Here is a 26,854-nt window from a genome sequence, read left to right as displayed (position 1 = left end):
TGTCCATTGCATCGTTTGAAACTATTTTCTCCCATTCTGTAAGTTGCCTTTTTGTTTTCTTTTTGGTTTCCTTTGTTGTGCAAAATCTTTTCAGTTTGATTAGGTCCCACTGGTTTATTTTTGCTCTTATTTCTGTTGCTTTGGGAGACTGACCTGAGAAAATATTCATGAGGTTGATGTCAGAGAGTGTTTTGCCTATGTTCTGTTCTAGGAGTTTGATGGTGTCTTGTCTTATATTTAAGTCTTTCAGCCATTTTGAGTTTATTTTTGTGCATGGTGTGAGGGTGTGTTCTAATTTCATTGCTTTGCATGCAGCTGTCCAGGTTTCCCAGCAATGCTTGCTGAATAGACTTTTTCCCATTTGATGTTCTTGCCTCCTTTGTCAGAGATTAATTGACCATAGGTGTCAGGGTTTATTTCTGGGTTCTCTATTCTGTTCCATTGGTCTGTCTTTTATAGACAGACTTCTTGATATCTGGGTTTCAATTTAGAAAAAGAAATGATATTGGAATTCTATTGATTATTGATTCAATTTCTTTATTAGATATTGGCCTATTCAGAAAGATTATTTCTCCTTGTGTGAGTTTTGGTAGTTTGTGTCTTTCAGGGAAATGGCCCATTCCATGTAATTTATCAAATTTGTGGGCATAGAGTTGTTCACAGTATTCCTTGTTATACTTTATTGCCAAGTGATCAGTAGCAATAACTTTTTCATTTTAATCTTAATTTTTGTCTTTTTTACCTTCCTAAGAATGTCCATCAAAGACACTATTTCTATTACAATGTTTGATTTGTCACATTTTCTTTTGATTCATTCTTAGAGTTTCCATCTATCTGTTTACATTACCCATCTATTCTTTCATGTTGTCTAATTCTTTCATTATAACCCTTAACATATGAATTATAGATATTTCAAATTCTCTATCGAAAATTTACAGCTTCCTATGTCATGACCAAGTCTTGTTCTGAATCTTGCTTGTCCTCTTCAGAGTGTGTTTTAGCTTGTCTTTTGAAAAAGACATAATTTTTTGTTGAAACCAAAAATATTGTCCTGGGTAATAGGAAGAAACTTAGTATGAAGTCTAGGTTGACACGGCTAAGAACTGGACTGTGTTTAGTGTTTGCTCTGGTTGTAGGATTCAGAGACTTCCAGTTACTTTAGTGGACTTGTTTTTGTTTCGTCTCTTGATTTTGGTCTTCCAGGTGTATTTCTCTTCAGTGACAATCTGCATCTTGCAGCTCTTTCATTTATAAACCATAAAATTGCAAAAAAAACTTTCCTACTTGTATCTTCACATTTTAAAGAATAACCTGGATTTGATGGTTTGTACCTGGGAAAATTCAAGGCACTTTGAAGAATACCAGATTATTATTTGTAATTCTTATTGGTTAAATTTATTAGAGATTTTTTTCCTTAGTTGAATTAAATATTCTTAGTTATTTGATTTTCTTTTGCAGATTAAGTCAGAAGCTTATGACCCAGAGATATTAAACATTTGCATGATATTCCATAACCCATAAGTTGCTCACACACACACACACACACACACACAAAAATCTCTTTACCTTAGGAAATTCAGTGTTTGAAACTATTCTGCAATTCCATTGTCATTTATTGCATTTAAGACACATGACATGCAATCTTCTGAGTATCCAATAGCTTTATATCATGTAATAATTTTTTGGAGACAATTAAGGATCCATATTCAGTTATATATAGTTCAGTAATCATAAGTGGTATAATAATATAATGAGAAGCGGATTATTCAAGGTCCTGGTTCTTATCTATTTTGAGTAGAAAGGACATTGATCAAACAACATTAAATATTAAGTCTTTCCAGGAGATCCTAAAATCAATCATGAGATCCTGAGAAACTGAATGAATTTACTGAAATCTCCTCTGTCCCCAGCTTTGGACCATTGAATTGAGGGAGATGATACATGTAGCCCTGATGCTGGCAACTAGACACAAACTCTATTACCGCTGCTGCTGCAAAGACAGATATGTTCATCCTCACATTAATAACAAATATTGTGCATACTTGCTTCCTCATCAAGAATGCTTCATGTCTCTAAACTCCAAAATTATAAAGCATAGATGTTTCTCATTGAGAGAGCCAAGGTTACATGCCTGCACCCCAGCTGCAGAGGATGCTGAAGGCATGAGTTCTACCTTTTGCTTTGGAAAGGAAGGGCCAATTATCCTTTGAGAAAGAAGGACAGTAAGGTGAAAAGCTTATTTGAGTAGAACTATTAGATTAGTATTTCCAAGGTGAGTTAAGTTTAAATACTAGCAATGAATGGAGCTCTGTAATATCTGGATGGCTTGTAAAGATTATTTCCTTACATTGATTATAGGGAAAATGCTAATTTTTAGGAAGTTTAATATGTGAAAAAAATGTATATAGTACAATCAACTGCATAATATTTATATAATTTGTTTTCCCACTCTGTGAATAAATAAATTAAAGGCCTAGCAATAAAGTTATTTCTCCAGTGTGTGAGTTGTGGAGTCAAGATAATTGTCTTTTACATATGAAGACAAGTTTCAAGTTAAGTAAAATGATCTATTCTATTTGGTGTATTAACTTAAAACATAAAAGTGGTTTTTTTTTAGTTTTCTTTTTAGGGCCTCACCTGTGGAATATGGAAGTTCTCAGGCTAGTGAATTGGAGCTGCAGCTACAGGCTTATGCTATAGCCACATCAACACTGGATCCAAGCTGCATATGCAACTTACATGGCAGCCTGAGGCAACACTGGATATTTCACCCACTGAGCCAGGCTAGGGAGCCCACCTGCATCCTCATGGACACTATGTCAGGTTCTTAACCTGCTGAGCCATAACAGGAGCTCTTTTTTCTTTTTTCATATTTTTAGGGCCACACCCATGGCATATGAATTTTCCCAGGCTACAGGTCTAATAGGAGCTGTAGCTGCTGGCCTATACTACTGCCACAGCAGCGTGGGATCTGAACTGTATCTGAGACCTACACCATAGCCCACAGCAATGCTGGATCCTTAACCCACTGAGCAAGGCCAGGGATCAAACCCATGTCCCCATGGATACTAATCAGGTTCATTAACTACTGAGCCAAGATGGAACTCCCTCAACAGGAGCTTTTGAAAGTAATGTTTTATAATAGCCCCTTTTTATTAGTTACAGGTGAAGAATACATTCCTAACTCATATAGCACATATTGAGTGACATCACAGCTATTGAATTAAGAACTTGGGTGCCTTGTATGGTGTACATTGAGTTTAATATATATATATTTTATTAATATATGATTATTCATTCTCAGTAGCTAGTAAATAGATACCTAAGTAAATGGTTTGAATCTCTACTAGGACCTCAAGATGGAAGGGACAATTTGTAATTGCATTTTATTTTTTAAATTGTTTTTTGCTTTTTAGGGCTGCACCTATGGCATATGGAGGTTCCCAGGCTAGGGGTTGAATCAGAGCTACAGCTGCAGGCCTACACCACAGCCATGCCAGATCCAGGCTGTATCTGTTACCTACACCACAACTCACAGCAATGCTAGGTCCTTAAACCACTGAGCGAGGCCAGGAATCAAACTCGCAACCTCACGGTTCCTAGTTGGATTCATTTCCACTGTGCTACAATAGGAATTCCTGTAACTGCATTTTAAATTGAAGAGCATATTGTGGTCTTTATAGAAGTTATCTATTTCAGTAATTACCTGTCATCTGCTTGGACAAAAGGATGGAAAGGGAGCCCAAGAGAAGTAAGCTTCAAGAGAGAGTTTTTTATAGACTTAGAAGATATTGCATAATTGAAATTTGTCTTTAGGAGGGAATGATGTGAAATTGATCTTTTAGGCTATAAAACTGACAAGCTTTTTCTAGAGAATTAAATGCCTGAGTAAATGATGAATCTCAGGGCATAGATTAACATAATTTTATTTCTGATTTTTTTGCCTAACGTTCTATAGTTAGAATCATCTATTTGTGAACTCTGAATATCTTCTTTGTAATATGATCTGTTAAATAAATTGTGATAATGAAAAAACATGGAAACTATAATTGTTTTATTCTATAAACTAAGGATTTACAACTTGCATTACTTTTCAAAACTTTAAAATACTGAGTGCCAGGGGCCTCATATAGTGTCCCTGTAACAGATGTGGATCTTGAAAGCTGTTATGTAGAATCTACTCATTATTAAATCATAATATAAAATCATTAAAGATAATAGAAAGGAAGGAAAGAAGGAAAAGAAAGATACAAAGAAGGAAGGGAAGAAGAAAAGGAAGGAGTAAGAGAGGAAGGAAAGGAGGGTAGCTTTCTATTTTAATTTCTCCAACCCCTAAGTCTAAAGAATCAGTTGATGTAAATATTATATCAAACACACTTTCTTAATTTTAAAAAATTATGTAAATCTTTCAAAAATAGATGAAATCTTTCCATGTTAGGGACTATGTTGCATAATGTAGGGTGGAATCACATGATTAGTAAAATGTTACTACCTCATGAATGGCTGCATAACTGGGAAAGATTTTCCACCCAGATATGAGTGCTTTACATGTTCCCTTTCTAAGAAGCAATAACTATCTAGTATTAAGGATACCATTTTCGGAGTTCCCATTGTGTCTCACCTGGGTAAGGACTCAACAGTTGTCTCTATGGGGATTCAGGTCCAATCACTGGCCTGGCTCAGTGGGTTAAGGATCCAGCATTGACACAAGCTGTGGAATAGTTCACAGGCGCAGCTTGGATTCGGTGTTGCTGGCGCTGTGGTGTAGGCCTCAGCCTGCAGCTCTGGTTTGACTCCTGGCTGCGCAACTTCCATATGCCACACCTAAAAATATATATTAAAAAAATTAAACAAGGATGACATTTCTATTTTGGGTAATCATGTATTCCTTCCTGCTTTGAAAAGTGATACTTCATCTTGAGTGATACAAATGGATCTCAGCCAAGTCTTATTGCATGAAGTGACATCACTGCTTCTTGTTCATCCATAAACAGGATGTTGGTGGCTGTAGATTGAGGACCCTCAGCAGAGGCCACCCAGATGATGAGCTCAGCTAGGAGAGCTCTCCAGTGCTGACAACAGAAATTACTCTTAAACAGTCGTGGGTGTTTTGTAGGCTTTGACTCACCTTTCATAGGTGTCCCTGGCATCACTAAGGCATGGTTCTGGGCAGTTTCCAGGTGCTGATTCTCTCTTTCCACCAGTGGGTGTGATCTCCTTGTCTTAGGCTTCTCAGGTCTACTCCAAAGTCATGTCCTTTTTCTTCTCCAGCTATTCACCCAGTAAATCCATGGGGAGTTGGACCATCTGATCTTGCCCTTACATCTTCCAAACTGTTCAATAAAACTGTTGTCTTGATTCCCTCAGAGTCTTCCATTCTGATTACTTCGAGACCTTTCTTCTCTTAGCACAACCAGCTCTTGGAAATCAAAAGTTTGGCTTTATTATTTGTTGTGCTCTTGCAGATCTTCTCTAACAATCTTAAATTTCCCTAAAGAAATGTGAATACTTCTGACTGACTAAAATAGTGATTCTCAAACCTGCCTAGACATTAGAACCAACTGGAATTTAAAATTATTAATATCCAGACACCAATCCATGAATCATATCTAATTGCTCTGTCATGTAGCCTAAAAATCAGTGCATTTTTAAAGCTGCCTGGGGAGATCAGTGTGCAGTTACAGTGGGAAATAATGATACAAGAATAATCAACATACAAACAAGAGTTAAAAAAAAGTAAACTACAGTGATAAAGATCTCATTATGTTATCATGTTACAGTTATTTAACACTATAGGATGAGTTACCAGTATGGAGGCTTTTCAAACATTATATAATTGGGAGATTTGTTTAATCTTTAGACATATAAAATGTTAGACAATACCCTTAAGCAAAAAATGTGCCAGTGAAATGAACCTGTTTGTTTGGTTTTTTGTTTGTGTGTCTTTTTAGGGCCACACCCATGGTATATGGAAGTTCCCAAGCTAGGGGTCAAATCTGAGCTTCAGCTTCCAGCCTATGCTGCAGCCACAACAACATAGGGATCTGAGCCATATCTGTGACCCACGCCACAGGTCACAGCAATGCTGGATCCTTAACCCACAGAAGGAGGTCAGGGATCGAACCCGCGTCCCCATGGATATTATTTGGGCTCGTTACTACTGAGCCACCACAGGAATGCCTGTTGTTTTAACATTACCTTGAGAACTAGATTAGAGTTTCAGTGATGATATTTTGTTTCAGAACTTTACCAAAGAAAAATATTTAATACCATTGATTTTGAAAGATTCTTAATTCCCATGGAGCAATTTTAAATGATTTTTTTTTTGGAAGGAGCCTTTAAATTTTGAAATTTTGAAAATGTTTATACATATACCTGCAAGATCAATTATAGACAGAAACGTATTCTAGTTTTAAGTTTATTTTAAAAATTATTTTGATCCAGGCATCATCTTAAGCTACCTGATTTCTCCAAATATTAATGAAATGCATTTTGTTCTACCTGGAAACTTATATTCCCCTGGGGGACAAATATGAAATAAAAATGCTATATAAATAAAAGCAAGTTTCTCTAGTTTTGTTTTAATATTAAAATAATTATTATTTTCACTAGATTTGGAGAATCTAGTTATATTTTCACTAGATTTGGAGAATAAGATATGGTTCGATCCATATTAGAATGTAGGCTGTAAGAGGACTCTAAGAGCATCTCAGTGATCTGGGTAGCAAGGCTTAAAAGCACATGACAGAGATTTCTATTGTGACAATCAGAATAGGCACCCCTGGACGGCTTAGATTCTTTTGAAGGATTTTGAGTAGGTGAATAGCATGCCCAGACCAGTTAGCTAGACCCCTCTGGCTGTGATGTGGAGGCTGCTATGCATGCAGTAGAAGACCTGGATACAACACTAAGGAAGTTTTAAAAATAATTCAAGAGACGTGGCCTAAAGTATGGCCTTTTAAACATATCTATTCCTTAACACTTTTGGGGAAAATAATTTCTTAAGATTCTTTTGTGGTGAAAAGAGCGTCCTCTCCCAGAGTGATTTCCTTAAAGGCATTGCCATGAGCACTGGCACCAAAACTGAGATAAGGGTGAGGCTCCACATAAACTTCTTGAATTGCAACACACAAACACATGCATTCGAGAATCCTTAGTTTACCACTGTTTTGGAAATTGTGAGTAAAAGGGGGTGTAGAACTTCTGTATATATTTGATGTAAAGGGATAGACTTCGTTATCCTGTGTTACTAACTGAGTAAATTGACCGAGGGACTATCTTGATCACAAGATTAAATTTAGATTCGTATTTTCTTGCCTCATAATTGCCAAAATGGACAGACTATCAGATTGTAGAATTTCGTAAATAGATGGAACAAATAACTGGAACGAAATACTGTCAATAAAATAGTATAATTCTACTTCTTTATTTTATACTTTAGATATAAAAATCTGGGTTTATCTCACGAATAATATTATTTGCGAATAATATTTCAGAACAGGCTTTTAAACATTCACACTGGTATCTTGAATCTGACTTGAGTTTCTGAATCAAGCAGAGGAATATCTATCATTTCAACGATGTAATTATGTTAGTGAGTGCCATGGGATGCACTATTAGGAAGACATGGCCAAGTAAGGAGTTTATTCTGGTCATGTGCCAGGAAGGTATCAAGCATCTCCATGGATTTCCAGAAATCAGATAGTTTTTCAGTCTCTTCTGAGCCTGAGAGACTTCTAAAACACTGGGTAACATATGCCAGGTCTGTGAATAATGAAAAAAGTGGTTTAACGTAAGGTATCGGTGCAAAGATAACTGGAAAATATTGAAGTAAAATTAGCATAATAGAAAAGCTCAAGCATATTAAAACAGTATTCTAGTTATGGAAAACTCACAAATTTATGCTTCTAGTACAGTGATTAAAAGGGATCTATTATTGAATTCCACTCCATTCCATTGTGGAGTCAAATGTTCTTTTGTTTCCACAGGGAGAAATTCAGTCCCAGATGCTTTGTTTCCCTTTCCTGTCAGTAGAAGTTCCACATTTGTACCTAAGCATAAAAAAATCTATTTTACCAAAAGCCCTAAGAGACTTTTTATCATGTACTATTCTCCAAACTCTTGTTACAAAATCCAAGCAGTTTTACATTGTAAAATGCTAATAAAATTCTTGGGTCTCATCATCTATAACTAGTTTCTTCTCATTCCTGTATTTACCTCAGTGGAAGAGATTCTTCCTTCTACATTGACTGATCATGTTATGTAATGTATGTAAAGGAATGTCGTGTAATGAGATTTTGCAGTAATAGTTGTGGTTCAAAATTTATTCAGAAGATAATTTTGTTTATTTTCTTTTAAACTTTCTATCACAATCTCAAGAACCAGATCTACTGTTACTCTCTGAAGACTTTTTACATAATGTTCAAGGAAGGCAGCAGGAAACCTCTGCTTCTTTCTTTGAGTGTTTTTCCAACCAGTAGTGGCTTTTCCAAGTCACTAATCCGTGAGACAGGTCCTTAATTCTTAAGTGAATGTAATCAAAATATCATCAGGATTTTGAATGGACCAATGATCACATGAGAGGAAATTAAAAAGTGAAGCAGAGATATAAAATTAAAAGCATCCTGTAAGGCCATTTCTCTTCCACTTATCTATGCTTTCCATCTTTTATGTGTCTAGCTGGACAGTTTTAGTGAGGGCTAGATTTTCTCAGAGTAGTTGTCACTCAATTTAAAAGAGATATTTCTCATTTAGGCTTGAGGGGCAAAGAATCAGAGGATGGACATACATACCAAAGAGTCAGATACTGAGCGTTATGTATGCAAGGAATCATTAAGTACCCAAATATATGATAAATGTATATTTAAATTCAAAAGATCATACTATGACTCAAAGCTTACCTCATAAACCTCAATTATATTATATGGCTCATTTATTAAGCAAACTACGCAACTTTTAAACTTTGAAAATGGTAAATATCTGGACCATGTATGCTGCATTTTATGTAATTTGAAATTGTTTTAGAATTATGTGATGCTATTTTATATATGCACATCTATTTCCTTAATAGCAAAAGTAGAAAACCAGTAGTTAATATTTTATATGAAGGTAAATGTTGATGAAGACACTGGATTTCATAGGCACTGTGCCTTGCAATAATTTTCCACTGTGTTAAATATATAAATATTTGCTCACTAAATAGTTGCTCTTCCCTAATACTGACTAGATAGACTATTGTCACGTTTATAGTATTGTTTATGTTTCAGTGATTTTTTTTTTTTCTCTTAGATTTTCAAGTTGACTACTTACCACCCAGGCTGGCCAAAACTAACAAAGATTTTACAATGAAAATCAATTGTTGTAAACTGAAAAGTGCTTTCTACATTTTAGGTGTTCTTGTTAATGACTCACACTGTGACTGACAGATTGTCTAAGACATAAGGAATTGGGTGCTACTTAGAGTGACAGTTGAACTCTTTTAGCTCAGGAAAAAAACCACTTAGGATAGCAGTCAATTTTTTTCTCTCTCTCTTTATTGGTAACGAGACATAGAGTGTGTTTTACCTCCTATATTCTAAGTTATAAAGACATCATTGTATATAAAAAGGAACAACGGAAATATGTAAGAGACAGTTATTACAGTTGACTGACCCTGCATTCAGAGAACCGCTTCTTTCTGTTTTTATCTTCCCTACCCACAAAATTACAGAGAAGGAAACTGGGTATACATTTTGAACAATGTAAAGTGCATCCTGCCATGTGCTACATGCATTACAGCCAGCTCTGCATAATTGACGATAATATAATTGAATATATGTAATATATAATTGGCCCCAGGAAGCGCCAAATCATTTCCTTCTCTATGTATCTGGATTTTTGATATGGAGGGAAAGTCCGGGTCTCTCTTTAGGTTGTGGTAACTGGACATTTGTAAAACTGGGTACCCTTCATTTTCTGTGTTCAGTGGAAAAGCAGAGAATTCCTGTCCTCAATCAGAGTCTCCGTCATCAATCAGAGAATATTGATTCTATGAGGAACAAGTTGAGAGAGAAAAAATCTGGGGAATCTTTTTTATTTCCTTGTTTTATTCCAATGAGTTTCCATGAGATAACTATTTATCCTTATTATGAATCACTGTTAATTCTTTTTTTTATTTTAATTTTAATTTTTTTTTTTTTTTTTTTTTTTTTTTTTTTTTTTTTTTTTTGCTTTTTAAGGCCACACCTGTGGCATATGGAAGCTCCCAGGCTAGGAATCCAATCAGAGATACAGCTGCCGGCCTACACCACAGCCACAGCAACTCCGGGTCCAAACCACACCTGTAGCCTACACCACAGCTCAGGGCAACACTGGATCCTTAACTCACTGAGAGAGGCCAGAGATGGAACTTGAAGCCTCATGGATGCTAGTCGTGTTCATTTCCGCTGAGCCACGATGGGAACTCCCAATCAGTGTTAATTCGTGAATTTAAGCTGTTTCATCGGTGTTATATCTTAAAAGAGTTCTAGCAGAATTTAAATTTTCAAATACACTGCTAAATTCAATGATTGTATCAATAACAAAATTTACAACATCTTCCATCAGGTGTCATATATAGTAGGAATTTCATAATTTATTGGCTAACATTTTTCCTAATTTGCCAAATAATTTGTTATAAAACTGAATATATAGTAATATGAATACAACTGTATTCTTACTCCCTAGGCATTTGTGTATTTTAAAATAGAATGGAAGTTCCCATGTGGCTCAGTAGGTTAAGGATCCAGTATTGTCAGTGCAGCTGCTTGGGTCTCTGTCGTGATGCAGGTTTGATTCCTGTCCTGGGAACTTCCACACATCATGGGCATGGCCAAAAAGAAAAAAAAAACAATAAAATAGAATGGATTGATACTGAGTTTATTACCTGTGGTGAGATATAGTCACTATGGATGACTCCTGTTCCCACACATCTTGGGAGCAAAGCGCTGACTGCACTTTGTCCTGATTACATTTTTAAGATGCTTGTATAGTGAATAGCCATGGGAGGTAGAGGTAATGCTCACTTATTTGGCAAAGGGCAGGTTCTTGCAGTCTTTCAAGATAGACATTTCTTTCTGGAACAAGGGCCAAGCATGCTCACTCCCCGCCAAAGATTTGGGTTTCCTAAGTTCAGCGTTCTTCTCCCTTTAATACATGAGGTGTGTAATGTTAGCGAGACTTCCTTGTGTCACTCTGTGGGAACTGGGGCTCTGGAAAACAGTGATAAAATGCTGATACTGTGAATACTGCTATTTCTGTGTATAATAAACTGTCTTTCATCTCTAATTCAGGAATCTCACTATTTTTACTATGATCCATGGAACTGCGGCAGCCTGATTTGTTAGTTAACAAGTGGTTTGAAATGTGGAACCCTTCATATTTCTTGACACATGTTTCTTGTCAATTTTTTAACCCATTAAGAATGAATAGTCATTCTTGATAATGATTTTGTCTAGCTTATTAACACACAACTTTAATGGTAAAGAAAGAAGCTCAAATTAAATAACATGGTGCACTGGCTTATTTAGAGACGTATTTGGACAAAATAGGACTCAACATTTTGAGCTTAATATTCACATGGGATTGTTCACAATTTAATATAAATTAATCATAAATCTTGGTTAATGTGACCATTTGCATATTGTATTTAAGTGCTCTTATATATATTATTAAGGCTATTTTTAAATGATCATATTTTATTAAACATAAGGAGGTAAAGAAGAGTTCTCTGTTATTCTTGCCATGTTTTATTAACTGACATCTGATTTCTGTGGTCGCCAGTTCACTGGGAGCTCAGGCACCCCTCTGGGCCAGCATCCCTGGTCCAGCATAGGCAGTATCACTAACCCAAGACCGTCTCCAAAGCAGAGAGCTCATCCAGCCCTCGGCTTCTATGCAAACAAGGCTAAATTGCCAGGGAAATAGCATACTTGGGGAAATTTCTCAAGAAAGGGCAAACAACATTCTGGATATGTCGGGAGACATGTTTCTACAGTATTTCCTTAGCCTCTTCGCTTCTATTTTCTATGCTGAAAACTTCATCTTGTCCTGCCTTACTTTACCCCATATTCCTGCTTGAAAAACAGTCGCAGTGCTGGTAAGTGACTTAAGAACAAAGACGTAAAGGTGTAAGTTATTCATGTGGTCAGCTGAATGAGGACATAATGTGTTGGTCTAGGCATGCCAACACATGATATGTCCTCTAAAGAATAAGAGGCAGATGAGCCTCATGGCCCCAAGGGGTTTATGAGGGGTCCTTAGCAGGATATGCATTAGCAAGGAGAACCGAGGTGTAAACCTAGGCACGCTGGGTTGCTACAGATAGGCATGCTCTGCAGAAGCACAATGCTGATTCTCTAGATGCTATGCATAGATAGCTGATGCCAAGCTTCCTCAATGCTAATTATTGTTAAATGCCTAAAGGTCAGAATAAAAGCTTAATCAGCTACCGGCTATGTGACTTTTAAAATAGTTAAAAAAAAAAAAAATCCTATATCCTGCACCTACAACTCCCTCCTCACTTGACATAATCCTAAAGAGCACAATAAAAGCAGTATAGTTCCTTGCCTTTTCTCCCAACGAGTTCTTTCTCCCAAAGAGTTCTTCTCTGGGAAGAACTCTTTGGGCTTTCAGATGGTACCACCAGTATAACTTCTCTTTCTCACGGCAGTGATCTCAACAGACTCCATATCTTCTCATACGGCAGCCACTTCCTCCTTCTTCAGTTCTCTTTCTTGAAGCTCTCTCCCTTCTGCCTCCAGGGCTCACCTCCCCAATATAACACTATATCACCTCCAACTGTACAACCAAGTGCTTACCTCAGGCTGTTCTCTGGGCAGAATGCAAAGAAGAATGTAATTTAATTGAAGTTTATTGAATGTCTTCCATATATCAGGCATACTACATACTTTAGCTCCATTTCTCAATTTCACAGAAGAGGGAATAAGTGATATATGAAGTAAATATTGAATCCAGGTACTTTAATTCAATGGTCCAATTCTTTCTATTTAATTTACATCCACAATACCTAGTCAGAACTAAGTGTATTTTAGGTTAAAAAAAATTATTTAGTGATATTCTTGGAAAGAGGGTATCAAAGATATTTCTCTATTCTTATGGATAATTCTGACTTTCAGTCTGGTGTTGCTCTACATTTAGGGTTGCTCAACCTTGGCCCAGTTGACATTTTGAATTGGATCATTATATCTGTGGGAGGTTTTCTATAAATTGAAGGATGTTTAACAGCATACCTATTATCTACTCACTGTAACACCTTCCCTTCTCCCAAGTTGTGACAAGAAGAAACATCTCCAGATATTGCTAAATTTCCCTTATAGGGCAGAGTAAAATCCCAAATCTCTCCTCCACCCAGCACACATACACTGTTTAAAACTACCACTCTGGACGAAGTTTTCAAAGCATAATGACCGCCCCACTCTTGCTTTCCAGCATTGTTCACAGTGGTTGACACCTAATAATTGTTCATTAAGTGTGCAGTTGGTCCGAGAACAATAAGGGAATTTACTGCAATATAACTTGTAGTTCTCCAGTCATATCCACTGTTCTTCTGCGTTATTTGTGGATTCAACCAACCACAGACCATGTAATACTGTAATATTTGCTGTTGAAAAATATCCACACGTAAGTGTACTGCTCAGTTCAAACCTGTGTTGTTCAGGGGTCAACTGTATAGTGCCAAAAAAAGAAAGATTAAACCCCTTAGAAGTTAAAAAGAAAAGCACTATACAAGTTTATCAGTCATTTATTTAGAGTCAGATATCTATTTAGTAATTTGCAAACTATATTTTTCATGTTATCTGTTAAATTTTGGTTACTAAAATTGTGTAAATGTATTTTTTCTCGGTTTTAAACAATTGACTCTATGGGAAAAATATTCAAAGAATACTAGTTTTTTTTTTCCCATTTTCATTTTTCTATTTCAGCTAAAACATTTGAGTACTAAACACTCAGCATAATGAATTGATTATTTTCAAATGACTGTAAATGTGTGTGAGCTCAGCAAAAATCCTCAAATACTTGTTTTTGTATTGTCCATTCCCACGTCTTTCATGAATATATCTTCCATCAGTGTTTCTACTTCCATAAAATACATTTCCAATTATTGAATGCCGTAAGTTTTTCAAACACACAGCAGTATACATGGCATTATATGGAAAAAATGATAAATCCATAGGAATTTATGTGTACTTAAAATTAAATTCTTATGAGGTATGAGGGCTGCAGAATGTCTAAAAGTAAAACCCATAAGATAACAGTCTCAGGATAAAATTTCATTGCTTTTTTAACACTTAAAATGTAATAATCTCATCAAATTTATCAGCAAGATGTTTCATTGTTTTCATAATATCGAAAAAGCAAACAGCATTCTTTTCTCCATTATAATATTGATTGTACTTGTTCCATATTTTTTAAATCTGAGATTTTATGTCTTTATAAAATCAATGGTATAGATACCCTGCCATGATAATTTTGAATAAATTATATTTAATAGATATGCTTATTGAAATCAATTTCAGCAAGGATTTTTTTTTTGTCTTGTATTCTTCAGTAATCCTGTAAAGTGTAAGATTCAGTGTTCTAATTGCTTCATTTCATTTCTCCTGAAAAAGGAAAATTATTTTCAAACAAACTCTAAATGTATTTGCATCACAGACTGTTGTACATTTATAAAGATACATTTATCTTCAAAGTAAACTTTTTTTTGGCAAGGAAATCAAAATTAAGGGAAAAAGAGCTCTTCAAATGTAAACTCTTTCTATGTTTTCAATTTTCTTTCTGGCTCTTGTATACGAAACAAAACTCTAGTATTGCTTTTCTCTTAAAATGAGAAAATTCTTTTTCCAGTAAAACTTGTGAAAATTTTGGTCACGCATTTAATTTCACCAGGTCTCATGGGTCTCATTTACCAAATGGCATATTAGTACTTATCTTCCATGATTATTATTGCAAATATCAAATGAAAGGCTAGGTGACAAAAACAACTTTTGGACTGAAAAGTTTTTAGACATGGGTCATATTATCTAGTATTTTAGCCTTTCTATTGAGTTGTAGTAACTCTCAGAGTTAACTGTCCATTTGACCCTCCTGGATGGTACAGTTTGGCAGCTGTGTGTGAGGTCAGAGACTTGAAGTTACAGAGATGGGAGGCTATGACAGTTACCCAAATGTGAAGGAATTTAATGTTTAAAATATAGCCATTTTCTATTTTGTTATGATATTATAGGATTATTTTGAATTTATTGCAAAGAAGAAGTGGATAGAAACAGTTTAAAACAAAAAATTCAAAATCAATAACAGGACACAGGCTTTCTCTCAACAGCCTATTACCAGTATTTTCACTACTCTTACCTCCACCACCATTATCTCCATTAAACACAGCAACAATAACAACTTTTGTCATGTTAGAAAGTTTCCCAAATGCTTTATAATAAAGTATTATATACAAGAACAGTAGTTTCTATTTCTATAGATTACCTCTACTGTTATTTTCTTAGTATATTTTAAAAAATTCATGCAGACTTAATAGTCCTACTTACTTTAGCCTCCTCTTGAGAAATATTATCCTTGAAAGAATGTGTATTACTAGTCATACTGTTTTCTAATCTTGATTCAAATAAAATAATTGTTCAAATTTTAGAAAGTTTATTAATATGTCTCCTAAAATAAGCTATTGGTCCACCATCAGTCTGCAAACTATTCTTTGGGAAAGACTAGATTCAGTTCTATATCCATGTTACAGATATAAGAATAGAGGTCAAGCAACATGTTCAAAGGCACATAGTAAGTCAGAGGTAGATATTTTCATTACTGTGAAATTCACAGTCCCGTAAACTGACAGTTCCTATTCCTTGGCATATCCGCCCCAATTCATACCAGTTCACTACCCAGTAGTGATTTTTCTTTTGTCCTGAGAAAAAGACAGAGCCCAGATGTCCACTTAAGCCTTTATAAACTTTAACAGGCTAAACCAGAGAGTTCATGTTGTTTGTCCTTAGATTGTGCATTTTGTTTCTCATATATCAAGGTATGCGTTTGTTTGAGAGCATCTTGACATTTATTAATTATCCAAGCTGAATTCTCATTTTCAGTAAATGGCACCTTACACAGTGGGACCATGTCAGACAGGAGTCTTGACTGGGGAACAAATGTCAGTGTGGTGGGGAGCCTGCTGAGTGTTTAATAACTACAAATGAAGTGTACTGCTAGTGTTATAAAGCATCATTCCATCACCCAGTAGGTTTCCTTTGTAAGTAAGGATAAAATGACTTGGGCAATCTGTACTGAATCCATCAGCTTTAACTGTAAAAGTACCAGGCAAGACAAGATTTCTCCTAATAGAAGAAAGAAGAACCAAAAGGTCATTATCTCAAAGGAAATGAAATACGTAATTTAACTTACCAATGAATACACAATGTCACGGTTTTGGAAAACGAGCTCTACGAAATGATTGTTAAGTGATTTTTGAGCCCTGCTCATTTTCTGAATGTGGTGAACTTAAGGTTTTGGAGAGATGTACACATATAAAGTTACTTGTGTATTATAACACTGAGGGACGCAATGAAAAGCATTACAGCTAACTCAAAAGGAAAAGAGTCACTGATTTTACTGTGCCTGTACATCTACAGAGGATATGATTAAAGTTAGCATATTGTACATAATAAAAAGATGACATATTGTCCTTAGCACTAGGTCTCACAGCAAAAATTCTAGTGTTTTTGACATTGTACCAAATTTTGGCTCAAAGAATACCAGTCCTTGGAAAGAATTGTAGACTAATAGGAAAAAAGCTGGATTAAATGTTAAAGTTTCGTGAACATTTTATTAAATGTAGATTATGAGCTATTTAATGAAATTATCTTTTTTAATTATATTAAAACCCTTGTGAAGTAGGTGGTATTATAGTGTATTTAAGTGGTTAACGAATCCGACTAGGAACCATGAGGTTGTGGGTTCAGTCCCTGGCCTTCCTCAGTGGGTTAAGGATCCGGCGTTGCTGTGAGCTGTGGTGCAGGTCACAGACACGGCTCAGATCAGGCATTGCTGTGGCTCTGGTGTAGGCTGGCCGCTATAGCTCCAATTAAACCCCTAGCCTGGGAACTGCCATATGCTGTGGGTGTGGCCCTAGAAAATGCAAAAAAAAACAAAAATAAAAATAAAATAAAATAAAATAAACAAATAAATAAATAAAGCTGGTAAGAGTGATGCTCAGTAGATGTAAGGGAAGTCAGGGTCAATTAGAAAAAGGGAGATCAAGCCATGATCCTGTCATGACATTATTGTAGCCTTGCTATATTTTCTCCCAGAAGAATATGGGTTACTATGAGCTCAAGTAATGTTAGTGGAGGCTATACTGACATAGGCGGGAATACATTAAAAAATGGAGTATATTTCAGGGACAAGACTACATGTGCATGGTGAACTTTCATAATAACATTAAATAAAATCAATTGGAGAAGACAAAGCTTATATATAGTTAAGGGGGAAAGAGAGAGAAAGGGAGAGAGACAGAGAGAGGCAGACACTGGCTATCCTGGAATGAGTACATTGGGAGCGCCATTGGCTCAACTGGCAATGATTCAATCCTGAAAGACCCATTAGTTGAGCTTCTCTCAATCCCTCATTCCTCTGACTCAGATTTCTTTTCTTTTCTTTTCTTTTCTTTTCTTTTCTTTTCTTTTCTTTTCTTTCTTTCTTTCTTTCTTTCTTTCTTTCTTTCTTTCTTTCTTTCTTTCTTTCTTTCTTTCTCTCTCTCTCTCTCTCTCTTTCTCTCTTTTTTCTTTTTCTTTCTTCTCTTTCTTTCTTTTTCTTTTTTTTTTTCTTTTCAGGGCCACACCCATGGCATATGGAAGTTCCAAGTTAGGGGTTGAATTGGAGAAAACTAGGCCACAGCCACAGCAACACCAGATCTGAGCTGCATCTGTAGCCTAAGCTGTGGCAACACCAGATCCTTAACCAAATGAGCAAGGCCAGGAATCAATCCCAAATCTTCATGGATCCTAGTTGGGTTCTTAACTACCTGAGCCACAATGGGAACTCCTGCCTCAGATGATAAATAATCTTTCCCAAGATGCCTGATCCTTTAAAGCAATTTATACTGACCACACATATCTTATTCATATTAGAGACATTAAACTAACATTCATTGAGGAATCAGCAGCTTTGGGTTTGAATTCTCATTCCTCCTTTGCTTGCTGAGTAACTTGCACAATGTGCTTGACTTCTCTGAATGCTCTTCCATATTTTTATTTTTAAAATGAGGATATAACCACTTCTCATGGGATGGCTCTGAGCACTAGATAAAGTAATGTACCTCTGCCCTAATAAGAAGAAGCACATGCTTACTATTGTGAGGAGTTTACAGAGCTTTTTCTTTTACCATCAGAATTGTTCTATTAATTACTGTTCTATTAATTATTTTATTAGTTCTATTGGTTATACTCAACCAGGTGATAGTAACAGGATGGTTTGTTCTTTTGCAGCTAAAATAATTTGCAAGCCAGTTCAGTTCATTTTGGAGCTCAGGACAGATTTCACTGTCTTTTAAATAAACAAGCAACAGCAACATATAAATATCTTTACTTAAGCAGGAGATGCTGGTTTCATGGAAAAAAGAAATGCCCGAAGACATAGGGTAACTTCATGAAATAAATGCATAAACAGGTGCATACCAAATCCATCTGTCATTTTTTCTTATTTATTCTTCTAAAATGTTCAATTTCTGTGTTACTTCAGAGATTAAGAATTTTTTAAAATAAAGGAGACCATTTTATGGAGGAAAATGTGGAGGAAATAAAACAATACATATTTTTATCTTCTCTCAAGTCTAAAAATGTAGTCACTATAATACAATTAAAATGTCTCTAAAGTTACTAAACAATGAGAAAATGCTACATTTCAGGAATCTGCCATCTGAATCAGAAGATGGTATGCTTTTCTTAAAAGTTTTCAAAAGTACTTAGAATCATGGTAAGCATCTAATATAACTAGCATTTATACATAAAGAGATTAGCAGTAGGTTGGCTATTATCTTTCCTGATGAATCTATATCATTATAAGTATATCAGTCTTTATTTTGAAGTTGGTTCTACAAAAAAATCAGCTTTCTGTTAAAATTGTACCTAAACACAAATTTGAAACTTTCTAGGAACAAATTATTAGTATTAATGACTATGTGTTTTTAAATATTTTGATATCAGCTTATTAGAATAAGAAGGAAAACGGGGTCCAAATAATTAACAACCAATAACAGCTTAGCTGTCTTGTCAAATTTCCAAAAATGAACAATTTTTCCTTTAAAATGCAGGTGCACACACACGGCAACTATGTGAGGTGATAGATGCATTAACTTGCTTTATTGTGGTAAACATTTCACAATACATACATTCATTCATATAAACTTTAAAATTACTTTACATGTTACTTTATTCTTCACAATTTCTGATTGTCATGTTATCACCATTTTGTAGGGTAAAGAACTGAGACTCAGAGGTACAGAGCTCCTAAGTAGAAAATCTGGAAAAATTACTCAATTTTTTTTATGAAATATCAAACTGAGAAATCTGGGGAAGGCAGGGAGAGACATGTTGGAGGCGCAATGAATGTAGAAAAGTTTTCTTTATATAATTGAATCACATTGCTTGGCTGCAAGAGCTAAGTCATATTAATTCTTTCAGTCACCAGCTCTATAATTTTTTTTTCTTCAGGGTTGTAGAGCATTGCATCTAAGTGAAGAGGCAGCCAGAAGAGATCAGAGGAAGCTCTGAAACTCTGAATGTCAATATATTTCTTTTTTAAAAATTATCTTTGCTACTTTAAATTAAAATCATATAACACATAAATAAGGAATTAAAAGGAAAACTCAGGATACATTCCATTATGCCTTTGTACATCCTTTTTGAAGTTGTAAAGCATGTAAGATTTTCAGAAGACTCAAAATTGACACCAGGTACGTGTGTGCGTGTATGTGTGAGTGTGTGTGTATCATAGAAGGTAAAAATAATTTTTAAAAGAACTTTTACTAGGAGTTCCTGCTGTAGTGAAATGGGATCTGCAGTTTCTTGGGAGCACTGGGTCACAGGTTTGATGCCTGACACAGTGTGTCAAGGATCCAGTGTTGCTGCAGCTGTGGCTTAGGTCACAACTGCAGCTTGGAGCTGATTCCTGGCCCCAGAACTCCATATACTGCGGAGTTCCCGGGCCAGGAATCAAAATGCAAAAAATGCAAAAAAAAAAAAAAGAAAAGAAAAGCACTTTTACCAAACATTCGTATCCCAAATTTACTTTTACTACCTGTGCTGTTGTATTTCAGTTCCATGCACCCAAGAGGAGATACTTAGTAAAAGTTTTGTGTGTGCCTTTTTCAGACATTCTAATCCCATTGGCAAGTTTCCCAGCTCTGATTTTTCCCTAGTAATATTGCTTTGCCATATTTTCATAGGAAAGAAAGGGAATGCAGAAAATATTTAGATTGAAAGAATTAATATGTTTAAAATGGCCATACTATCCAAAGCAATATACAGATTTAATATGATCTCTACTAAATCATCTATGACATTATTTTCACAGAACTAGGAAATAATCCCAAAATTTATATAAAATCTAAAAAGACCCAGAATTGACAAAGCAAGCCTGAGGGAAAAGATCAAAGCACAAGGCATAACCCTCCCAGACTTCAGATAATACCACAAAGCTATAATAATAAAAACAGCATGATATTTGTACAAAAACAGACATGCAGATCAATGGAAGAGAATATAGAGTCCAAATATAAACCCAGATACTACCGTCAATTAATCTTCTACAAAAGAGGCAAGAATATAAAATGGGGAAAAGACAGTCTCTTTAGCAAGTGTGCTGGGAAAATTGAACAGCTGCATTTAAATCAATGAAACTAGAACAGATGCTCATACCATGTACACAAATAAATTCAAAATGGCTTAAAGACTTAAACATAAGATCTGACACCATAAAATTCTTAGACGAGAACATAGGAAAAACATTATCTGACCTAAACTGTATAAATGTTTTCTTATGTCAGTCTCCTAAGGCAATAGAAATAAAACAAAACAAAACAAATGGATCTAATCAAACTTATAAGCTCTTGTACAGCAAAAGAAACCACAAACAAAATGAAACAACAGCCTACAAAATGGGAGTTAATATTTGTAAACTATGAAACTGACAAGGGCTTAATTTCCAAAATACACAAACAGCTCATACAACTCAACAACAAAAAACAAACAACCCAATTGAAATAAACATTTCTCCAAAGAAGAAATACAAATGGCCAATAGCTACATAAGATGCTCAACATCACTAATTATTAGAGAAATGCAAATCAAAACTACACTGAGGTACCACATCACACCAGTCAGAAAAGCCATCATTAAAATGTCTACAGATAACAAATGCTGGAGAGGATGTGGGGAAAAGGGAACCCTCCTACAGTGTTGGTGGGAATGTAAGTTGGTACAACTATCATGGAAAACAGTATGGAAGTACCTCAGAAAACTAAATACAGAACTGCTGTAAGATCCAGTAATCCAACTCTTGGGCATATATCCAGAAAAATCTATAATTCAAAAAGATACATGTACCCCTATGTTGATAGCACCACTATTCACAATAGACAAGACATGGAAACAACCTAAATGCTCATTGACAGATGAATGATTAAGAAGATGTTTTACATATATACAATGGAATACTACTCAGCCATAAAAAACAATGAAATAATACCATTTGCAGCAACGTGGATGCAACTAGAGATTATGATACTATGTGAAGTAAGTCAGAAAGAAAAAGATAAATACCATGTGATATCACTTATATGAGGAATCTAAAATATTACACACATGGACCTATCTATGAAATGGAAACAGACTCAGAGACAAGGAAAACAGACTTGTGGTTACCAAGGAAGAGGGGGTTGGGGAAGTGATGGAGTAGGAGGTTGGGTTTAGCAGATGTAAGCTATTATACCTGGAGGGGATAAACAACAAGATCCTACTGTAGAGCACAGAGAACTATACTCAATGACCTATAATAAACCATATGGAAAATAATATTTTAAAATCACCTTCTATTATCAAGTTTATTATTATCTATTGGCAGCAAAATTTTTCACATTTTACAGTCATTCTTATAACTTTATGTTATAATTTTATGTGATGTGATTTATATTCCTATTTATTATTTCAGGGTTTTATTTTGGCATTTCTACCATAATATTGTTTTAATTTTAATTTTTTTTTGTCATTTTAAGGCCTCACTCATGGCATATGGAAGTTCCCAGGCTACAGGTGGAATTGGAGCTATAGCTGCTGGCCTACACCATAGCCACAGCAACGTGGGATCTGAGCCATATCTTCGACCTCCACCTCATCTCATGGCAGCACAGGATCCTTAACCCAGTGAGCAAGGCCAGGGATCAAACCCACATTCTCATGGATACTAGTCAGATTTGTTATCACTGAGCCATGATGGGAACTCCCTAATTTTAATTTTTTAATTGAACTTTTTATTTTGAAGTAATTGTAGATTTACCTGCAATTTTAAGAAGTAATACAAAGAGATCCAATGTACCTATTACCCAGTTTCCCCTAATGGTAACATCTTATAAACTTATAGTACAACATCATACCCAGGATATTGAAAAGATACCTATTTCCATCACCACCAGAATTTCATGTTACCCTTTTATAGCCATGCCCACTTCCCTCCTAACTCTATCTTGCTATAACCCCTGAAAACCACTGTTCTTTTCTCCATTTCTATAATTTCTTCATTTCAGAAATATTATATACATAAGTAATAAAGTATGTAATATTTTGCAATTGACTTTTTTTCACTCTGGCATGATTCTCTGGAGATTTAATACAGGTTATTGGGTGCATCAATAGTTAGATCCTTTTTATTGCTAACTAGGATTCCATGATATAGGTATATCAAAATTTGTTTAACCATTAATCTGCTGAAATGGTTTGTTTAATCATTAACCTGCGTCAGGGTTGTTTCCAGATTTTGGCTATTAGAAATGAATCTTCTTTAAACATTCATGTACAGTAAACATGAATTTGTAAGTTTTCATTTCTTTGAGAAAAGAAGTACATTGATAAGTAGTAAAACAATAGTATGTTTGGTTTTGAAAAAAACCATTAAATTGTTATTCAAAGTATGATTTTACATTCCTACTAGTTGTGTATTAGTGATTTGGTTTCTCTGGATCTTTATAGTATTTGGACACTAAAATAGTTGTCACTATTTTTAAATTTTAGTTACTCTCTTAGGTATGCAGTGATACCTCATTGTAGGTTTACTTTGTAATTCCCTAATGGCTAAAGGTGATGATATTTTATTGTGCTTATTTTCCAAATTTATATCCTGTTTGCACATTTGTTTGGCTTTTTTTTTTTTTGTCTTTCTGCCTTTTCTAGGGCTGCTCCCATGGCATATGGAGGTTCCCAGGCTAGGGGTCTAATTGGAGCTGTAGCCACCTACCTACGCCAGAGCCACAGCAATTCGGGATCCGAGCCGCATCTGTGACCCACAGCTCATGGCAACGTCGGATCCTTAACCCACTGAGCATGGCCAGGGATCGACCTGCAACCTCATCGTTCCTAGTCGGATTCGTTAACCACTGCACCACGATGGGAACTCGTATTTGGTTTATTTCTGAGTTCTCTATTCTTTTCCATTAATTTATCCGTCTACCTCCCCTGTCAGCATCATATCATCATTATTACTGGAACTATGTAAAAGCCTTGAAATCATATTGATTTGATTCCTCCCTCTTCAATCTTCTTTTTTTTTATATATTGTTTTAGCTATTGTAGTTCCATCTATATGTTTTCACACTTTTATATCTATGCAAATATCATGCTTGGATTTTCAAAAGAACTGTATTAAATCTATCACTTTGGGAAGATTGACATCTTTTATATGTTGACATCTTTTATATGTTTATATGTTGAATCTTCAGATTGCTGGACATAGTTGTGGTAGATTCTAATAACTAGAATTTGTGTATTTTTTACTTGTAAAATTTCTATTTGGTTTTGCTTTGTATTACCTGTTTATTTACTGAAAATTTCTATTTTTTTACAAAGACTGTTTTCCCTTTGTTTCAAGCATGCTACTGGTTGCTTGTTGAAGTGTTTTTAAAATGGGTGCTTTAAAATTTCCATCAGCTATTCCTAACATTTGTGTCATCTTAATGTTAGTATCTTGATTGCCGTTTTCTCATTCATTGTGATGTCTTCCTAGTTCTTGGTAGGATAAATGACTTTCAAATGAAACCTGGACATTTTAAGTATTCTAGGAGTCTGGCTTTTACTTAAATCTTCTGTTTTAGTTGTCTTCTCCTGATACCACTTTGGCAGGAAAAGGGGATCACCACCTCTTTACTGCCAGATAGAAATGGAAATCCAGGCTCCTCACTTAGCTGCAGCTAATACCCAGGGGGAGTCTCATTATTGCTGGGTCATTTATCATTTTGCTTCCACCAGTTCTCTGCTATTCCTTCCTGGTTGGGAAGGGCATGTGGGCCTACTTACTACCTCTCATGGGGATGCCACTGACACATGGGAGATGGGGCCTCATTGCCAAGAAAAGTAAAAGGCCTGATTAACAATTCACTAGGTCCCCTCTGATACCAATGAGGAAAGGGAGAGGGAGATCATTACTGCTGGGTGAAGACTGAAGTCCGGTTATGCCACATGGTCCCCACTGACTCCACAAGAGAAAGAGCTCATTACTGACTAATGGGTATGAAGTCTTACCTTTCCTCCCAGTGTTCTCTGCTGCCACCTTCTGCAGGGATTGGAGAGGGTGGTGGCTACCTCCTTTCAGCCACACAAAGGTGGAAGTCTAGGTTCTTTACTTGGCCTTTGTTGGCATGCACAAGGATGGAGCCATGTTTTTTCCTGTGAAATTTGTCTGGAATAAAGTGATTATTGTCTAAAAATTTTCTGTTCCTTTTCTGGTCCTTTGGCGTTAGAGGGTAGGCTTTCCTTTGGGGTTGTTTTTGTCTGTGTCCATTGGATAGTTCCTGATTGCCAGCATCTTTAGTTTTAAATCTAAGGTAGATGAAGCAAAGAAAAAAACAACTCTTCCCAGTAGAGGGAACTCACCACTGTTACTCTCTTAATTTTGAGGTCTCTAGGAGGTCTTTCTACGTATCTAGATTTCAGAATCTTCATATGTTTGTTTGACATTTAATATCAAGTGTCTACTTGGTGGGAGAGTTGAAGAAAGAACCCAGTGGGACCCTGGTGCCACAGGAGCCTCAAGTGGCCATGGGAGTCTGCAGGTGCAGGTGAGCCAGAAGTGGTTTCAAAGGCTTCTTCTCGAAGCAGTGTGGAACCATGGGAGCTGCCTTGGGCAATGCAGCTGGCCTGCTTGGAAGGGGTCCCAGTGCCTTGGGTCACTTGGCCTTTTAGGGCCCTGGAACTAAGGAAGCCACATGGAGCTGTGGGAGTTCCCAGGGATCACTGGACCTGGTATCCATGGTGATCCACGGGCCTGAAGTCACAGGAGCCTACTGGAAGCTACCTAAAACTGCAGGAGTCAGCCTGATTCTGGGATGGGTCAGCTCTGGAGTCCAAGGTGAATTTAGGTGCTCACCACTGGGAGGGTGTCTTCACCTGAGGCTGTGGTGATTGGAGGACAGGTGATATGGTAGTTTGAATCTATCTTCTACCCACCTCCATGTGCCTTTTCTTATTTCTGTGCTTCATTCAATGCTGTCAACTCTCACATGGAATCCCTGGCTATTGTGATGGGTTTTTCATTTACAAAGGGTTGTTTAAGTTGATGTTTCAGGGTGGAGAATGAGTACAATTCCTACCTTGCTGACCATCACTCAAGTGTCTTAGTCAAGTTTTAAAATAAATTCCTGGTAGTGTTTGATTAATTGCCTTGGGTATATAAGTGAATTTGGAGGATTTTACCTTTTTACTATATAGAATATTTTCCTATTTATGTTGTTTTTTTTTGCAAATCTTTTTTTCTGACATCATAGTAATTTTAACATAGCCTTTTGGAATTCTTTGTCAAGTGTATCTAGATACTTCTTTTTGTTGTTGTTACTGTTGTGAAGTGGCCTTTTCTCTATAATATTCTATGAATGTTTCTAGTGTATAAAAAATAGCCAGTGGTTGTGGGGTAAAATTCTTATTTTTCCAATAGTTCTATCTATCATTATGTGTGAATGTTTAGTAGGTGACTTAGGAGTGTCCCTTATTAAGAAAGATGCCATAGAATTATCTTTACAGTCTAACCTGAGAGTCTTTTAATAGATGAGTTTATTGTTTTTAGATTTATTATTAACATTCATATTTATTTTTCTGTTATTGACCTATTTCATGTATTTTAAATTATTTTATTTTATAAGGTTGATTTTAATTTTTTCCTTTTATATTATAATTCCATTTTATGGCCTTAGTTTACCACTGTCCTCCGAAAGGACCTTGTTGAAATGACACATTTTTTTAAAAAAATTCTGTTGACTTTGGAGTTCCTTTCAGAGATTCTTTTATCTTTATTAAACTAACTTCCTATCAAAGAAAATACTTTAAAAGATAACTTTAATTCTTTTCATGAGATATGTTTCCAGGTTTTCATTTATCTACTTGCTTTGTTAATTTTATATGGAGTCATAAATTATGCTACTTGAATTTTTTTTCTTACATTGCAGATTCTAATTGGTTTTGTAAACAAACTAAAACTATAATTATGCTACATGTATGACTGGTTTTGTACTCTCAGTTAATACCCAACAGGTTTATTAAAGAAGGTTACAAGTTTGATGCATTTT

This window comes from Phacochoerus africanus, chromosome 10, assembly GCF_016906955.1.
Source record: "Phacochoerus africanus isolate WHEZ1 chromosome 10, ROS_Pafr_v1, whole genome shotgun sequence".
NCBI lineage: Eukaryota > Metazoa > Chordata > Mammalia > Artiodactyla > Suidae > Phacochoerus > Phacochoerus africanus.
The sequence above is the reverse complement of the archived record's forward strand: the minus strand, read 5'-3'. Positions refer to the sequence as shown.